Source organism: Ctenocephalides felis, unplaced genomic scaffold (assembly GCF_003426905.1).
Source record: "Ctenocephalides felis isolate EL2017-DRISC unplaced genomic scaffold, ASM342690v1 CF-g0.4_SCAFFOLD_03571, whole genome shotgun sequence".
NCBI classification, from domain to species: Eukaryota; Metazoa; Arthropoda; class Insecta; order Siphonaptera; family Pulicidae; genus Ctenocephalides; species Ctenocephalides felis.
This window is the reverse complement of record NW_020539725.1, coordinates 69474990-69487563: the sequence shown is the minus strand read 5'-3', so window position 1 is coordinate 69487563 and position 12574 is coordinate 69474990. Positions and strand designations below refer to the sequence as shown.

General features: G+C 28.2%; 1 pseudogene; it reads left to right on the top strand.

Annotated features, from left to right (window-relative positions):
- The first annotated feature begins 1673 nt into the window (after positions 1-1673).
- LOC113386651 lies at positions 1674-11845 on the top strand (annotated as a pseudogene).
- Positions 11846-12574: the final 729 nt, after the last annotated feature.

Here is a 12574-nt window from a genome sequence, read left to right as displayed (position 1 = left end):
TTTTTTTTTTAAATTTTGAGCTTTGAAAAGCTTCAATATTGTAAGGCCTTTATGTACAAAAATTTTGGATTTTTTTTCCATCGTAAAGCGAAGAATTTGTAATATAAATTAAATTAATTGCAAGAATTTAATAATAAAGTAATTATTATAGTAATTTCATTAATAAAGTATTTTATTAGTGAAGAATTGTATTTTGACTACATTTTTTATAATTCTATTATTTATTATATCTTGCGACTTATTTTTCTTTTTGACTTTATGTCTGATATATAAGATAATATATTGCAATAATTTAGCCAATGTCTTCAGTATAATGATGGAGATTTATAAATAAAAATTCAATTATATTGATATTATATAATATATGTTTCACATTTCTAAAATGACAGCAATAATACAAAACAAAATATTTTTATAAAGCAATTCAAAATACAATTATAATTTTTTAATAATAAAATATGCATCGCCTCAAACAGAGATTCATGCTACCGGTAGAATATCTTGGATTTATTATGTTTGCAATAATTTTAAAAATAAAATTCTGACATATTTTTACAGATTTTTCAGAGTTTACCACTAAAAATCAGTACCAGAAATGTGGTATACACAGCCGAAATTCCGTTGAAGGTAATTGGTAAAATATATTTTAACTTACTAAAAAAAATCCATGAACTTTGATAACAAATAAAGCTCTATATTGATTTGAAACAAATTAATCAGATCAAATAAATTTGGCAAACCTCAAAAAAGCTCTCACTCTTCTTTCAGTTTCTCATCTTAAGCTTTCGTAACTTTTATAAAAGCACAGTTAAAAAATTGAAAATCACAAGACAAAGCTTTATGTTAAGTTTATAGTTTCACGATAATTTTAACATATCTTAATTTCATTTTAATTTATAATTATACAAGATACTTTCTCAAATTTACTTTCGACTAGTTTCATAAAAACTTATGTTTGCAAAGCTATTGTGAAAACTCATATTAATAATCAATATTGATAATTATATTATAAATTAATTAATTTATATGTTTACACACTTTCTAGTGCATTTATTTACATCACGCATTAATTTCAAAATTAAACAAATTACAGTCCAATAATTACAATATTTTAACAAAATGACATAAATAATTTTATACCTGATTTTTCCCTATAGAAAGAAACAATAAATTTGTTAAGCAAGAAATAGTCATGTGTAGGTTATTTACAGCATCCGATTAAGTTTTATGACTTTTAGGCAATTTCCATCAATTTTAAAGATATTAAATACCAATAAAACGATTTTATTGGTGATAGATTTTCTAATCAATCAATCGATAAATTATAAATGAATTTGTTGTTTCATGTACAATAATATAATGATCATACTGCTTATTAAAGGTTTACTTTAAATAATAGGGCTTAGGAAAAATGAAATACAAAAAAAATTATGTTGGTTTTCAGTAAAAAATCAGTTAAAAATTCATTGTTCTATTTATTTAGATTTTTTAATATAAATAATTTAAAGACATTTACACAAACTCTATGCTAAAGCAACTGAATTCAGAAAAAATATTTTAAGGCATCCTAAATCGTTCGATAACAAAATTGGAAAAAGTTTGTCTGTGTATCTCATACACATATGTGCCTAATAGCCTTTTTTTAAAAAATATATAACTATTATTTTTTACAATTATTTCAGCATTTCAAATATCATGGCATAGACGAAGTATTAGGAACAACTGCAACTTTGACCCAAGAATTTGCTCTAAAATTATACAAAGATATGTTTGAAATTCGCCGAATGGAAATGTTAGCAGCCGATTTGTACATGAAAAAAATCATTAGAGGTTTTCTACATTTGTATGCTGGTCAAGAAGCCTGTGCTGTGGGCCAGAAACTGGCCATGAGAGGGGTATTTAATCAATAATTTGATAAATACTAAATTTTGCATGTACTTATTAACCTTTAGTTTTGTTTCAGTAACTATTAAGTTCCTCTAATTTATTTATTCATTGCCCCAGAAACTTTGTGATCAAGGGTGATTTCTAGGTTGATAAGTGGCCTTAGTATTACGATTCCAAAGTAGGTTTTCATCTAATTATTTGCCTATATGATTAGAACTATGTGTTTCGAGAGTGTATTGTACATTCTAATTTAGGATTTTTTCTAGTGATAGCAACCCAGTAGTCAATCACTCTTTTTTTCATGTGTAGACTGACTATATTTATTGAATATGTGTATGCGACTGTGTTCGTTACTGCTTGATATCGGGTTGGCCGAGGTTGGGATCAAACCTCTGAATTAGTTATATAATATAACTTGTACTCAAATATCGCTGAAGTATGAAAATTTCTTTATTTGCATTGACTATATAAATATTACAACAATCAAAGGGAAAAATTATTCATTAGTTACTAGGTTCTATCTATGGGCAAAATGTTGTAAAATTAATATTATATTGAAGCTCTAATTTAATTGATTTGAACTAATTGGCAAATTCTTGGCCCATTCAAAAAAATAATCATACTAAGATAGATGCGCAATATAGCATTACCATAACATTTTTTATATTATCCCAGAATTGGCGCCAATGTTTCTAAACTTAGTTGTCGTTGTTGAGGCATTAAAATTCTTCAGAATTTCACTTGGGCTTTTCTGTGGATTAGTGGCTATGAAATTTCATATAAAATTTTTTATACCCGTCTCGGGCAGCCTGATGTCAAGCAGCAGTGGCATCGGTTTTCTATAAGAAATGTAGATAACAATGTATCTAAGAGAAATATAGCTCTTGCCAGGCATTTCTGCATTAATAAAAAATTCAGCTCTATTACAGAAATTGTAATAAAAATCGCCATTCACCGCATAGAGATAGAAAAGGTGTTTGTGTTGCCATCTATAAAACCGACGTAATTAATTTAGTCAAATTATCACAAAAACTTATAGAACCAGGAGCGCTGTTCACGTAATAATAGAATAAAAAAAATCAGTTTATAAAATGGTATTTCTCATGTACAGGATGACAAAGTCGTGACCTCTTACCGATGTCATGGATGGGCCTATTTAATGGGTTTAACACCAACCCAAATATTAGGCGAACTGGCTGGTCGAGAAGTCGGAGCTTCTCGAGGCAAAGGCGGTTCTATGCATTTGTATGCCGAGAATTTTTTTGGAGGCAATGGCATAGTCGGAAGTCATGTGAGAAAAAATATTTAGAATTTAAAGATATTTTTTTCTCATACCATATGAAACTAGACCAACATCCAAATCCAGCTATGCAATTAATCAAAATTCATGTCCCAACTAGAAAGCTCCAAAGAAAATGGCCAGAAGACCTACTAACTTAATTTAAGCTCTGTTTATTTTACTAACATAGATTATTCATTAACATTGATTTATTTTATTAACATTGGGTTATTTTATTAACATAGATTATCTACGGAGGAATTTCTTCAGTGGAGGAGACCTATAAATAACATATTTAATGAATCACATAGGCTTATAGAAATTTGTATTTCTGATTGTCTATAATAAACAAAGAAAAAAAAAAGAAATATTTTAATCATAAAAAAATACAATTTGCATTACAATTTATATTTCATTTAATTTTAGGTGCCATTGGGTACCGGAGTAGCATTTTCTGTAAAATATCGAGGAAGAAAAGAGATTGTTTTAACCATCTATGGTGATGGAGCTGCTAATCAAGGACAAGTTTTTGAATCCTTCAACATGGCTAGTCTTTGGCACTTGCCAGTAGTCTATGTTTGCGAAAATAATATGTACGCAATGGGTAAGTAATTAATAAAACTAGTCAAATGCCAATAGGCTTTATCTATGTAAATAGATTATGCAAAATTCATTCAATTTGACTTTTTTAACTTGTACTGGGTATTAACAATAATCATATTAGTACAACAAAATCATCACAAAATTTTTTTTTCCAGTTTTGAAGGTTTTTGGAATATTTTTGTCACAAACATCACAATGTGTACTTTTCCTTGCAATAATGAGGCAATTTTGTTTATCAAAAAATAATTTTTTTTAACTTAGTTTTTTTCTAGGTACTCATATAAGTCGAGCTTCAGCAAATCCGGAATTCTACAAACACGGAATAAATTTTCCGGGCATTAAAGTAGATGGAATGGATGTATGTCTGTTTATGAAGCAAAAAAATTCGCCCGACAATATGCTTTAACCCATGGGCCTATTATATTAGAACTGGATACATACAGGTAAAATAAAAAAAATTGAATTAGAAAAAAAACATCAAATTAGAAAAAACGTCACCTTGAAATAAATGTAATAAATCAAATCAAAGAACTATAATTAACGTTTAGAGAAATTTTCATTCTTCATACAATATACACTGGAGTCCCTAAAACATTCAATTTTACTTTATATACGCATACAAAAGCATATATAAAATCATAAAATTATTGTTGTAAATGTTTTTTTTAACCAATACAATATGTTTTGGATTACATAAGCTACACATTGTGGTATGAAATGCTTCAGGTTGCGGTAAAATGTTAAAATCGGCATAAAAACGTGATTTTATGCCAATATTTTCAATTTAAGATTACATCTAAGACCACATGGTGTAAAATGTTTTTTTTTGCAGCAGCTATATTTTAATGAGACTACATATAAAATATTTCACATGAGTGAAAATAATGATATTCACAAATTCCGTTCATACAACACTCCAAAAGTTCATTAATATTAATTATAATTATTTTACTATCAATAAAATTAATCGAATGATGATATAATAATAAGTCGTTTTAGGTAAAGTATTAAAAAATCTAATTATTCATCTCTATAGATATTTCGGTCATTCGATGTCAGATCCAGGAACAAGTTACAGATCCAGAAAAGAAATTCAAGATGTTCGGAAAACACGGGATCCAATTATGCAATTTAAAAATAAAGTTTTGGCCGCAAATTTAGCAACAGAAGCAGATTTTAAGGTAATAAACAGACGAATCCAACGAAGAAATAAATCCAATATTCATTAATTAGATTCATTTATAACAATCACACTTCATAATTACATTCAGCTGAGCAAGATACAGAGAAGTTACATAATTTCTTATCATTATTATTTATTGCCTACTTTATTTTTAGAAAGACTTTCATAAACAATAACAAAATTGCAATTCCATTAGGTTGACCTCTAAATCTCATTGACTCTTGTGATTTCTTGTTGTTTTTTTTCCTACTTTTAAATCGTAATGTCCTATTTGTTACTACCTAATACCCTTCAAAATATACGACTTTTCAACGTCTGTTTATCCTCAAGAAAATTGCTGAAATTCCACATTTTATAAAAAATATTAGTATAGTAGAATTTTATTAAGAAGCTAAACAATTTAGTCCAGTCATTATAGTAAGTTTACCTCGGAATTCGAGATGCCCAGTGTAGTCTGTAAATACTTGTATATTGACATTTAAAAGTTGTCTCAAAACCTACATATGTTGCGTACACCCTGCCATATGTAGGTTTTGAGACAACTTTTAAGGTGTCAATATACAAGTATTTACAGACTTACAGCTGGGTATCTCAAATGCCGAGATTTTTACCTAATTTAAGCTTAAATGACTGGATTAATTTCGCATGTACCACTTTCTATTTAACAAATAATTCTTTCCATTTTTAGGTGATAGAGGATGAAGCCAAGAAAATGCTGGATAAACATGTGGAAGTGGTAATTGCAGCTAAGTTAACAGATCCGAATGAGGTCTTCTACGACGTCTACTCGAAGGCGGTTACCATCGGAGGTTACCACATCGTGCGCGACACTGTCGCCCAGAGGAAACGCAAACACAGGAACATTGGCAAAATGTTCAAACATGCCATAGCATAAATAATTTTTTATAATTATATATAACTGATAGTGATTGTAAATGGAAAAAAATAATTAATAAAAATATTGTTTACATTAAAGATAACTATTGGTGTCTGGCATTGTCCAATAATAAGGTGACCATACGTCCCGGATTTGCCGGGACAGTCCCGACTTTCCGCATTGCATCCTGGCTTTTTCTAAAAGCAATGTTTGTCCCGGATTAAGGTGTTTTGTCCCAGATTATCCCGGATTTTTAAAATGTTTTGATATCCAATATTTTTTAAAATATATTTCAACTAGAAAATTGAAACCAAAAAACTGTGTATATAAGTTTTTAGCTCACCAACACCCCAAAATATGGTCACCTTACCAATAAACAAATATTAGAATAGTTTTTAGCTATATTAATCTTTAAATTTATAACATCCTTTTAACCCTAAAACGGTATTGTGCTTATCAAGTGATTTTTCCGTCTTTTGCCATTGTATACTTTTGCCATATTGTGATATCATCATAGGTTATTTAGGATAATATAAAACTTTGGTTTAGTAACAAATAGTCTTTTTTTTAGTACAAACACCATTATTCTTGTATGCATGAACGTTTCGGAGGCGTGCATGCATATACCGTTCTAGGGTTAAACATCATAAAGAGTTTTCAAAAAAACTTGAATCTTTTCTGAAATTTTTAAAATTAAAAAAATCGAGTTTTTGATAAACTTGATTTTTTTATTAATTTAAAAAAATGCGTAGATAATAACATTACGTTATTTAATTTGGGTTTATAAAAATGTAATTCTTTTATATACTGACTGATATATTGTACGTGTTTAAATTAGGGAGCGTCCATTAATCACGTGAGGTTTTTAGAATTTTCAAAAATATAAAATATCATGTGAGGGAGGAAAGGGTATAGTAAGATATCACGTGTATTTATTTTTCTACCTGAATTTATAAATAAAAATCAATACATAAAAAAAATCAAAAATTTCACCATTTTTTCTCGTAACTAAAAATACACGTAATGTTTGGTGAGATAGGGGGTGTAATTTGTGTAATTTTACGTTTCAGAGGTTTCTGGACATTTTGGCATAACATAGGAAAAATTGATATTTGTGTGTATGCGGATACAAATTTTCGTCGACAATTTCGGGATCAACCTATTTGAATATTGAAAACAAAAAGCATTTGATTGAGGGGACGTGCTGATTAGTTTTTGTCAAAAGCAGCACGATTGCTTTAAAAAAAGTTCAGAATTATCGAAAAAAATCGAAATATAAAAATACCAAATTTTTCAAGAAGGTTGAACTTTTCTTTAGGCAATGTCCAATAAAGGCCATTTTCAATTGTCAAGTTAAAATTTGATATCATACTGCTTGATACCGAGTTTTACACTTTCTAATGAATAAGGTGGTACAATAGCTAAATAACTCATTTGATTGAGGCCAATATAAAAAGAAGCCACAATCATTTTTAAGAAGGGCTTAAAACCAAAAAAAAAATTGGGAACTACTGGATTACTTGTACAAAGTACCTAGGTAGGGTAACTGTAAATGGTTCTTTTGAGAAAGAACCAGTGTTGTTTATTATTGACCTTGGGTCCGAATCGACAAAATAATGATTATTTGTGAAAATAACACATTTTATGCACAAATATAACTGGGTAATATAAAATGTTAAATTACGTGTGAGCAGCATTTCGCCTTAAGACAAGTTGCATACAATAATTGAGTTAATAAGAATTGAAACTTAAGTCTCTTACAAACGACTATGAAATGTTTACAAGTCACAAATATTTTTTGAGAAACTATAAAAATTAGCTTACGGTTTAAAGCAAAAACATTGACGCAAATTTTTGCATTTTTTGAAAGTTAATACTGAATTATACCACAGTACAAAACAATTATATGCTTCAATATTCAGTTAAGGTTTACGAATTATTCTATGCTAGAAGCAGTACCAAAAAATACAATACAATTAACATCTGTTTTATTATCTATTTGCAAATTACTTGCAAAAACCTCGAATACTGTACCATAAACTCTCACACACACTTTTGTGTTCATTATCACAGATTCGATAAATCCAAAGTACAATACAAACTACGATAAAACAAAGATTTTAAGCACATATCTACTGTTTTTATAAAGATAACGGCAAACAAAAAAATAATAATTTGATAAGGTATTCACACGAATTACTTACTTACGCGCCTCTAACAAACCTTATCAAAAAATACCTCAATAATCATATCTAATAAAAATATTAATTTAATCAAAATGATAAGATTGATAAGCACTCACAAGACTGGAGAAAACCACGGGGCTTCTGGGTATTTCGACGTCTTCTTATCAAAGGAGTTAATTCACTATGATCCACCATATTTAATAATATTTTTAATAAAATTAATTGTTAGATATTACAATATTTATTCACATACTCCGCGTTTAAGCACGAATTTATTTGATATCGTTTTGATGACTTTATTACTGATTTTTGGTCCATTTAACCCGACACCAAGTCTAGATACGTCTCCAACAAATGATAAAATAAATACAATTTTGATATTTTTATTTAAATTTATTTCTGGTTCTCAGTTGTGACGACGACAATGTTATGTTGTCGTTTGATTTGGAACTGTTTTGATTTTGGACGAAGTGTTATCCGATTAGAATAATGCTTGTAGAAGTAAAATTAAACTGTAGACAGACGACAATGTTGATTTTATCTATTTTATGATTGGTAATAATTAAATTTATTGATAATTTTAATCTATAAGAACTGTATTTGAATATCAACGCAGTTTCTTTGTTAACAGTTTACGATATAATGATTCATCCACGTTTCGAAGCAATGTCCAAAATCTGTTAGGAAAATTCCAAGTCGTAGAATATATAATATGTTTCAAATCTATTTGTATATTTTTTCAAATATAAAACTTGGCCAAACCATATGATTTAATTCAATATATGATTTTTTTATTTCAAAGTTAATTTTAAATTTATTCCTGATATATTCACAGTTGTGACAACGACTTTGTTGTGTTGTCGTCTGATTTGGAACTGTTTTGATTTTTGACGAAGTGTAATCCGATTACAGGTATTTGTGTGGTTGTAGATGTCGATTTATAGGTCAACTGATTTCCAACTGATATCTTTCAAATATGTTTTGAATAATCAAAATAAGTCAAGAATGATGGACGAACTATTTGGCAATTTTTTTCAAATTCTGAAGAAAAAACTGGGCTGATCGTCTCAACGACAGATCTTCTCAAGTTTCATCAAAACGCCGTACATTGATCACGCGATCAATTTTTAAGGATTTTTGGACCCTCCATTTCGAAAAATTTTCAATATTTTTTAAAACACAGGTGAAAAATGAATATACTGATATCTTACTAGATGCCCCTCCCCTCATGTGATTACTTCGTGATTTTTTTGACAAATTCGAAGTATATTAATCACTTGAGGTTTCTAGGGAGAGGGGGGATTTGACAAAAAATCACAAAACGTGAGGGAGGGAGGGATATAGTAATATGTCACGTGTATTTATTTTTTCCTTAATTTTTTTAAAAAATTCTAAACATTTTCAAACAAAATCAAAAATTTTACAATTTTTTCTCGTAACTAAAAATATGACGTGATGTTTGGTGGGAGTGAGGGGATGATTTTGAATATCACCAAGGGGGAGAGAGGGTCCAAAAATCATTAAAAAATCGATCACGTGATTAATAGACGCCCCCTTAATAAATAAATAAATAAATAAATATTGATATTGTGTACATATCATTTGAGCAGCTTCTTTGTAACTGATTCTTGAGGAATTAATACACAGTTTTTTTTTAAATCGTAAATTTCATTAAGAAATTCCACTTCTAAATAATATAAAGAAATGTAACAATTTTAAATTTTCCAAAACTCGGCCTTACTCATAATTATTATAATATCTGTGAGAATTTTTCCTTTATCAATGTATCTTATACCATCAGATTTATATCATCAAAAAATTAAATTTGTGCATCTAGATTATGCAAAATTTAATTTATCAACATTTTTAGTTAAATTCAAAATTTAATTACAAATTATTAGTTATCTCGTCAATAAAATTATTTGCAAAATGTGGAGCAGATAATAAAAAATATAGATTTCTAGATTTGATATAATGATTATTGGCAAATTACATTCTCGATAAAAGCATCTTTTGTGATATACTAATGGAAAACCTTGATGATCGGCAGGGGAAGTTAACCCAATCAATTTAATTTTATTTAATTATTAAGGTTAAACATATGTTTTTGTTGCTTTTGAAATACATATTAATAACTCGTATAATTTATAACATAAATGTATTTTATATTTATTTATTTATAACCATCAAAATAAAATGGTATTGTGAAGGTGAAAAAATGAAAATGAGGTGAAAAGCTAATTTATAATAAAAAATTATAATAACAACAATATTGATATAATAGTAAACACGTCTTATAAATACATATAAAATAAACTTTAAATGCAACAATATGTTTTTAAAGTTTTTATTTATAATTTAAGAATATTAGAAAAAATGATTTATAAATGAAACTTTCACTAAAACAACGACGATGAATCAAGAAGCTTTAGTTTCAATTTTTATCATCATGAAAAATGTATTAGTTTTCTTATGATAACAAATGGTTCAAAAAGGTTGCACATCCCTGCATAAGATTAATGCAAAATGTAATTTCATATGCATTAAAAAATATATGCATCGATATATCGATGCAAAATATAAGATAACTACTATTATTTGGATCAAAGCTTTTTTTTTTGCTAAAATAGTAAAAAAATTATCTGCTTTATTAAAATTTGAATTTCAAGAGTAATAGTGCATCCAAAATGTAAAAACCATTTAAATTGGCATATTATATACTATTATTAAAATATTATAACTAAATATTTGAAAAAATTAAATAGATATAACTTTTTTGCAATGATTTCGGAAAAATTGAGTTTGTTAAGAAAAAGATTGAATTATTATTGTGATTGTTCAAGCATACATGGTTTAAAATATATCAATGGCTTTGAATTATCACAAATTGACAGGTATTAAATTACATTTTAATTTAGAAAGTTAATTTATTAACAATGAATTATTATTCATAATTATTTGGGAATGAATGAATATTCTAAGAATAAATTTTGAAGTAAAAACTATGTTTCGTTTTAGGATAGTATGGTTGGGTCTATGCACAGCATCCATTTATGGAGTTTTTATAATTTTCAGAGGAGCTTTTCAGAGTTTCAGGTTAGAAACATTTTTAAACTAATTAACTGATACTAATATATTGAAAATACATGAACTTGATGAAAATATTGACATATTTTAAATAATATAAAAAATCATGTCGCTAATTTTTATACAAATCAATATCAATCAATAGATAGAGCAAGTAATGTATTATTTATAATTGAATGTAAAAGTTTTAAGACAGAATTAAAAATGATCTTTAAAATTACCGAGCATCGTCAATGTGACAAAAATCATCAATTAGCATAATTTTCTACTACATATGTACTAGAATTTCAGAATCAGAAATATGTATTTCGTCAAGTACTGTACAAGTGTACATATATAAATAATGTGATGTTATTCTAGTACATCATAAATTTATATAAGCATTAAATTTATTTCTTTTAATTTAGACAGCATGCAGTAAGTTTTACAGCTGATACAAGTTACTTGGATTGGAATACAAAATTTCCAGCAATAACCGTTTGCGAGGATGCCAATGGAGAAAATCAATGGGATTTGATCGACAGGCAAAAATTAATCCATTTTATTTTATACTTATATGAAATTTTACTACTATTGTTATTTTTAGGGCTTTTGGAAGCGAAAGAGACACAACTTTCGATAACTATTTGGCTTATATAGCATATTTTACTGGAAACTGCATCGCATGTTTGAGAACTTGTGATACATACAATTGTTCGCAAGATTTTAGAGGAATAACAAAGAAGGTGCTCAATCTGGTTTAGTTTTTTTTTAACAATTGGTATTTGAAAAAAATCTCACCAAACGCCTTAAGCTGCGCTAGCAGCTTACGGATCAATATTGATCTATTGCTGATATTTAGGCGCTTTTCGTTAAGTTTAATAAAAACTCACATTTATTTATCCTCTCACATAACAACCAATGTTATGGAAAGGCTATGTTATGACAAACTTTCCATACTAAATATTGGCAAAAGCCATGTAGTTGCTGTGCAGTCAGGCGAATTTCTTGAAAACATAACCTAGAAACCGCATAAATGTAAAAAAAAAACATCTTAGATAACAGGGTCTTTCTGATCCAGCTTCATAACATACGAGTGACGTTGCAGTTTATGTGTAAAACGTCTGAATGCACAGCAAATACACGACACTTTGACAGTATAATTCAGTGGCATAATGTTGGAAGTTGAAGCGAAACATGGCCTTGCCATAACATTTTTCTGTTATACGGCAGTATCAGTCCCTTAGTATGTATAAAAATAATATTATTTTAGATTCGTGCAAATTGCCAAATGATGTTCGAGTTTTGTTCTTGGAATGGAGTGGAATTTTCATGTTGCGAAAAATTTTTGCCTTTGGAAACTGAATTTGGGATATGTTACGCCATTAATTCGGTACATACGAGGTAAATTGATTTACACATTATTTGATGATTAAATTTATGGTGGTGGGCATAGCTCAGTCAGTAGCATGTCCGACATGCTACTCAGTTCG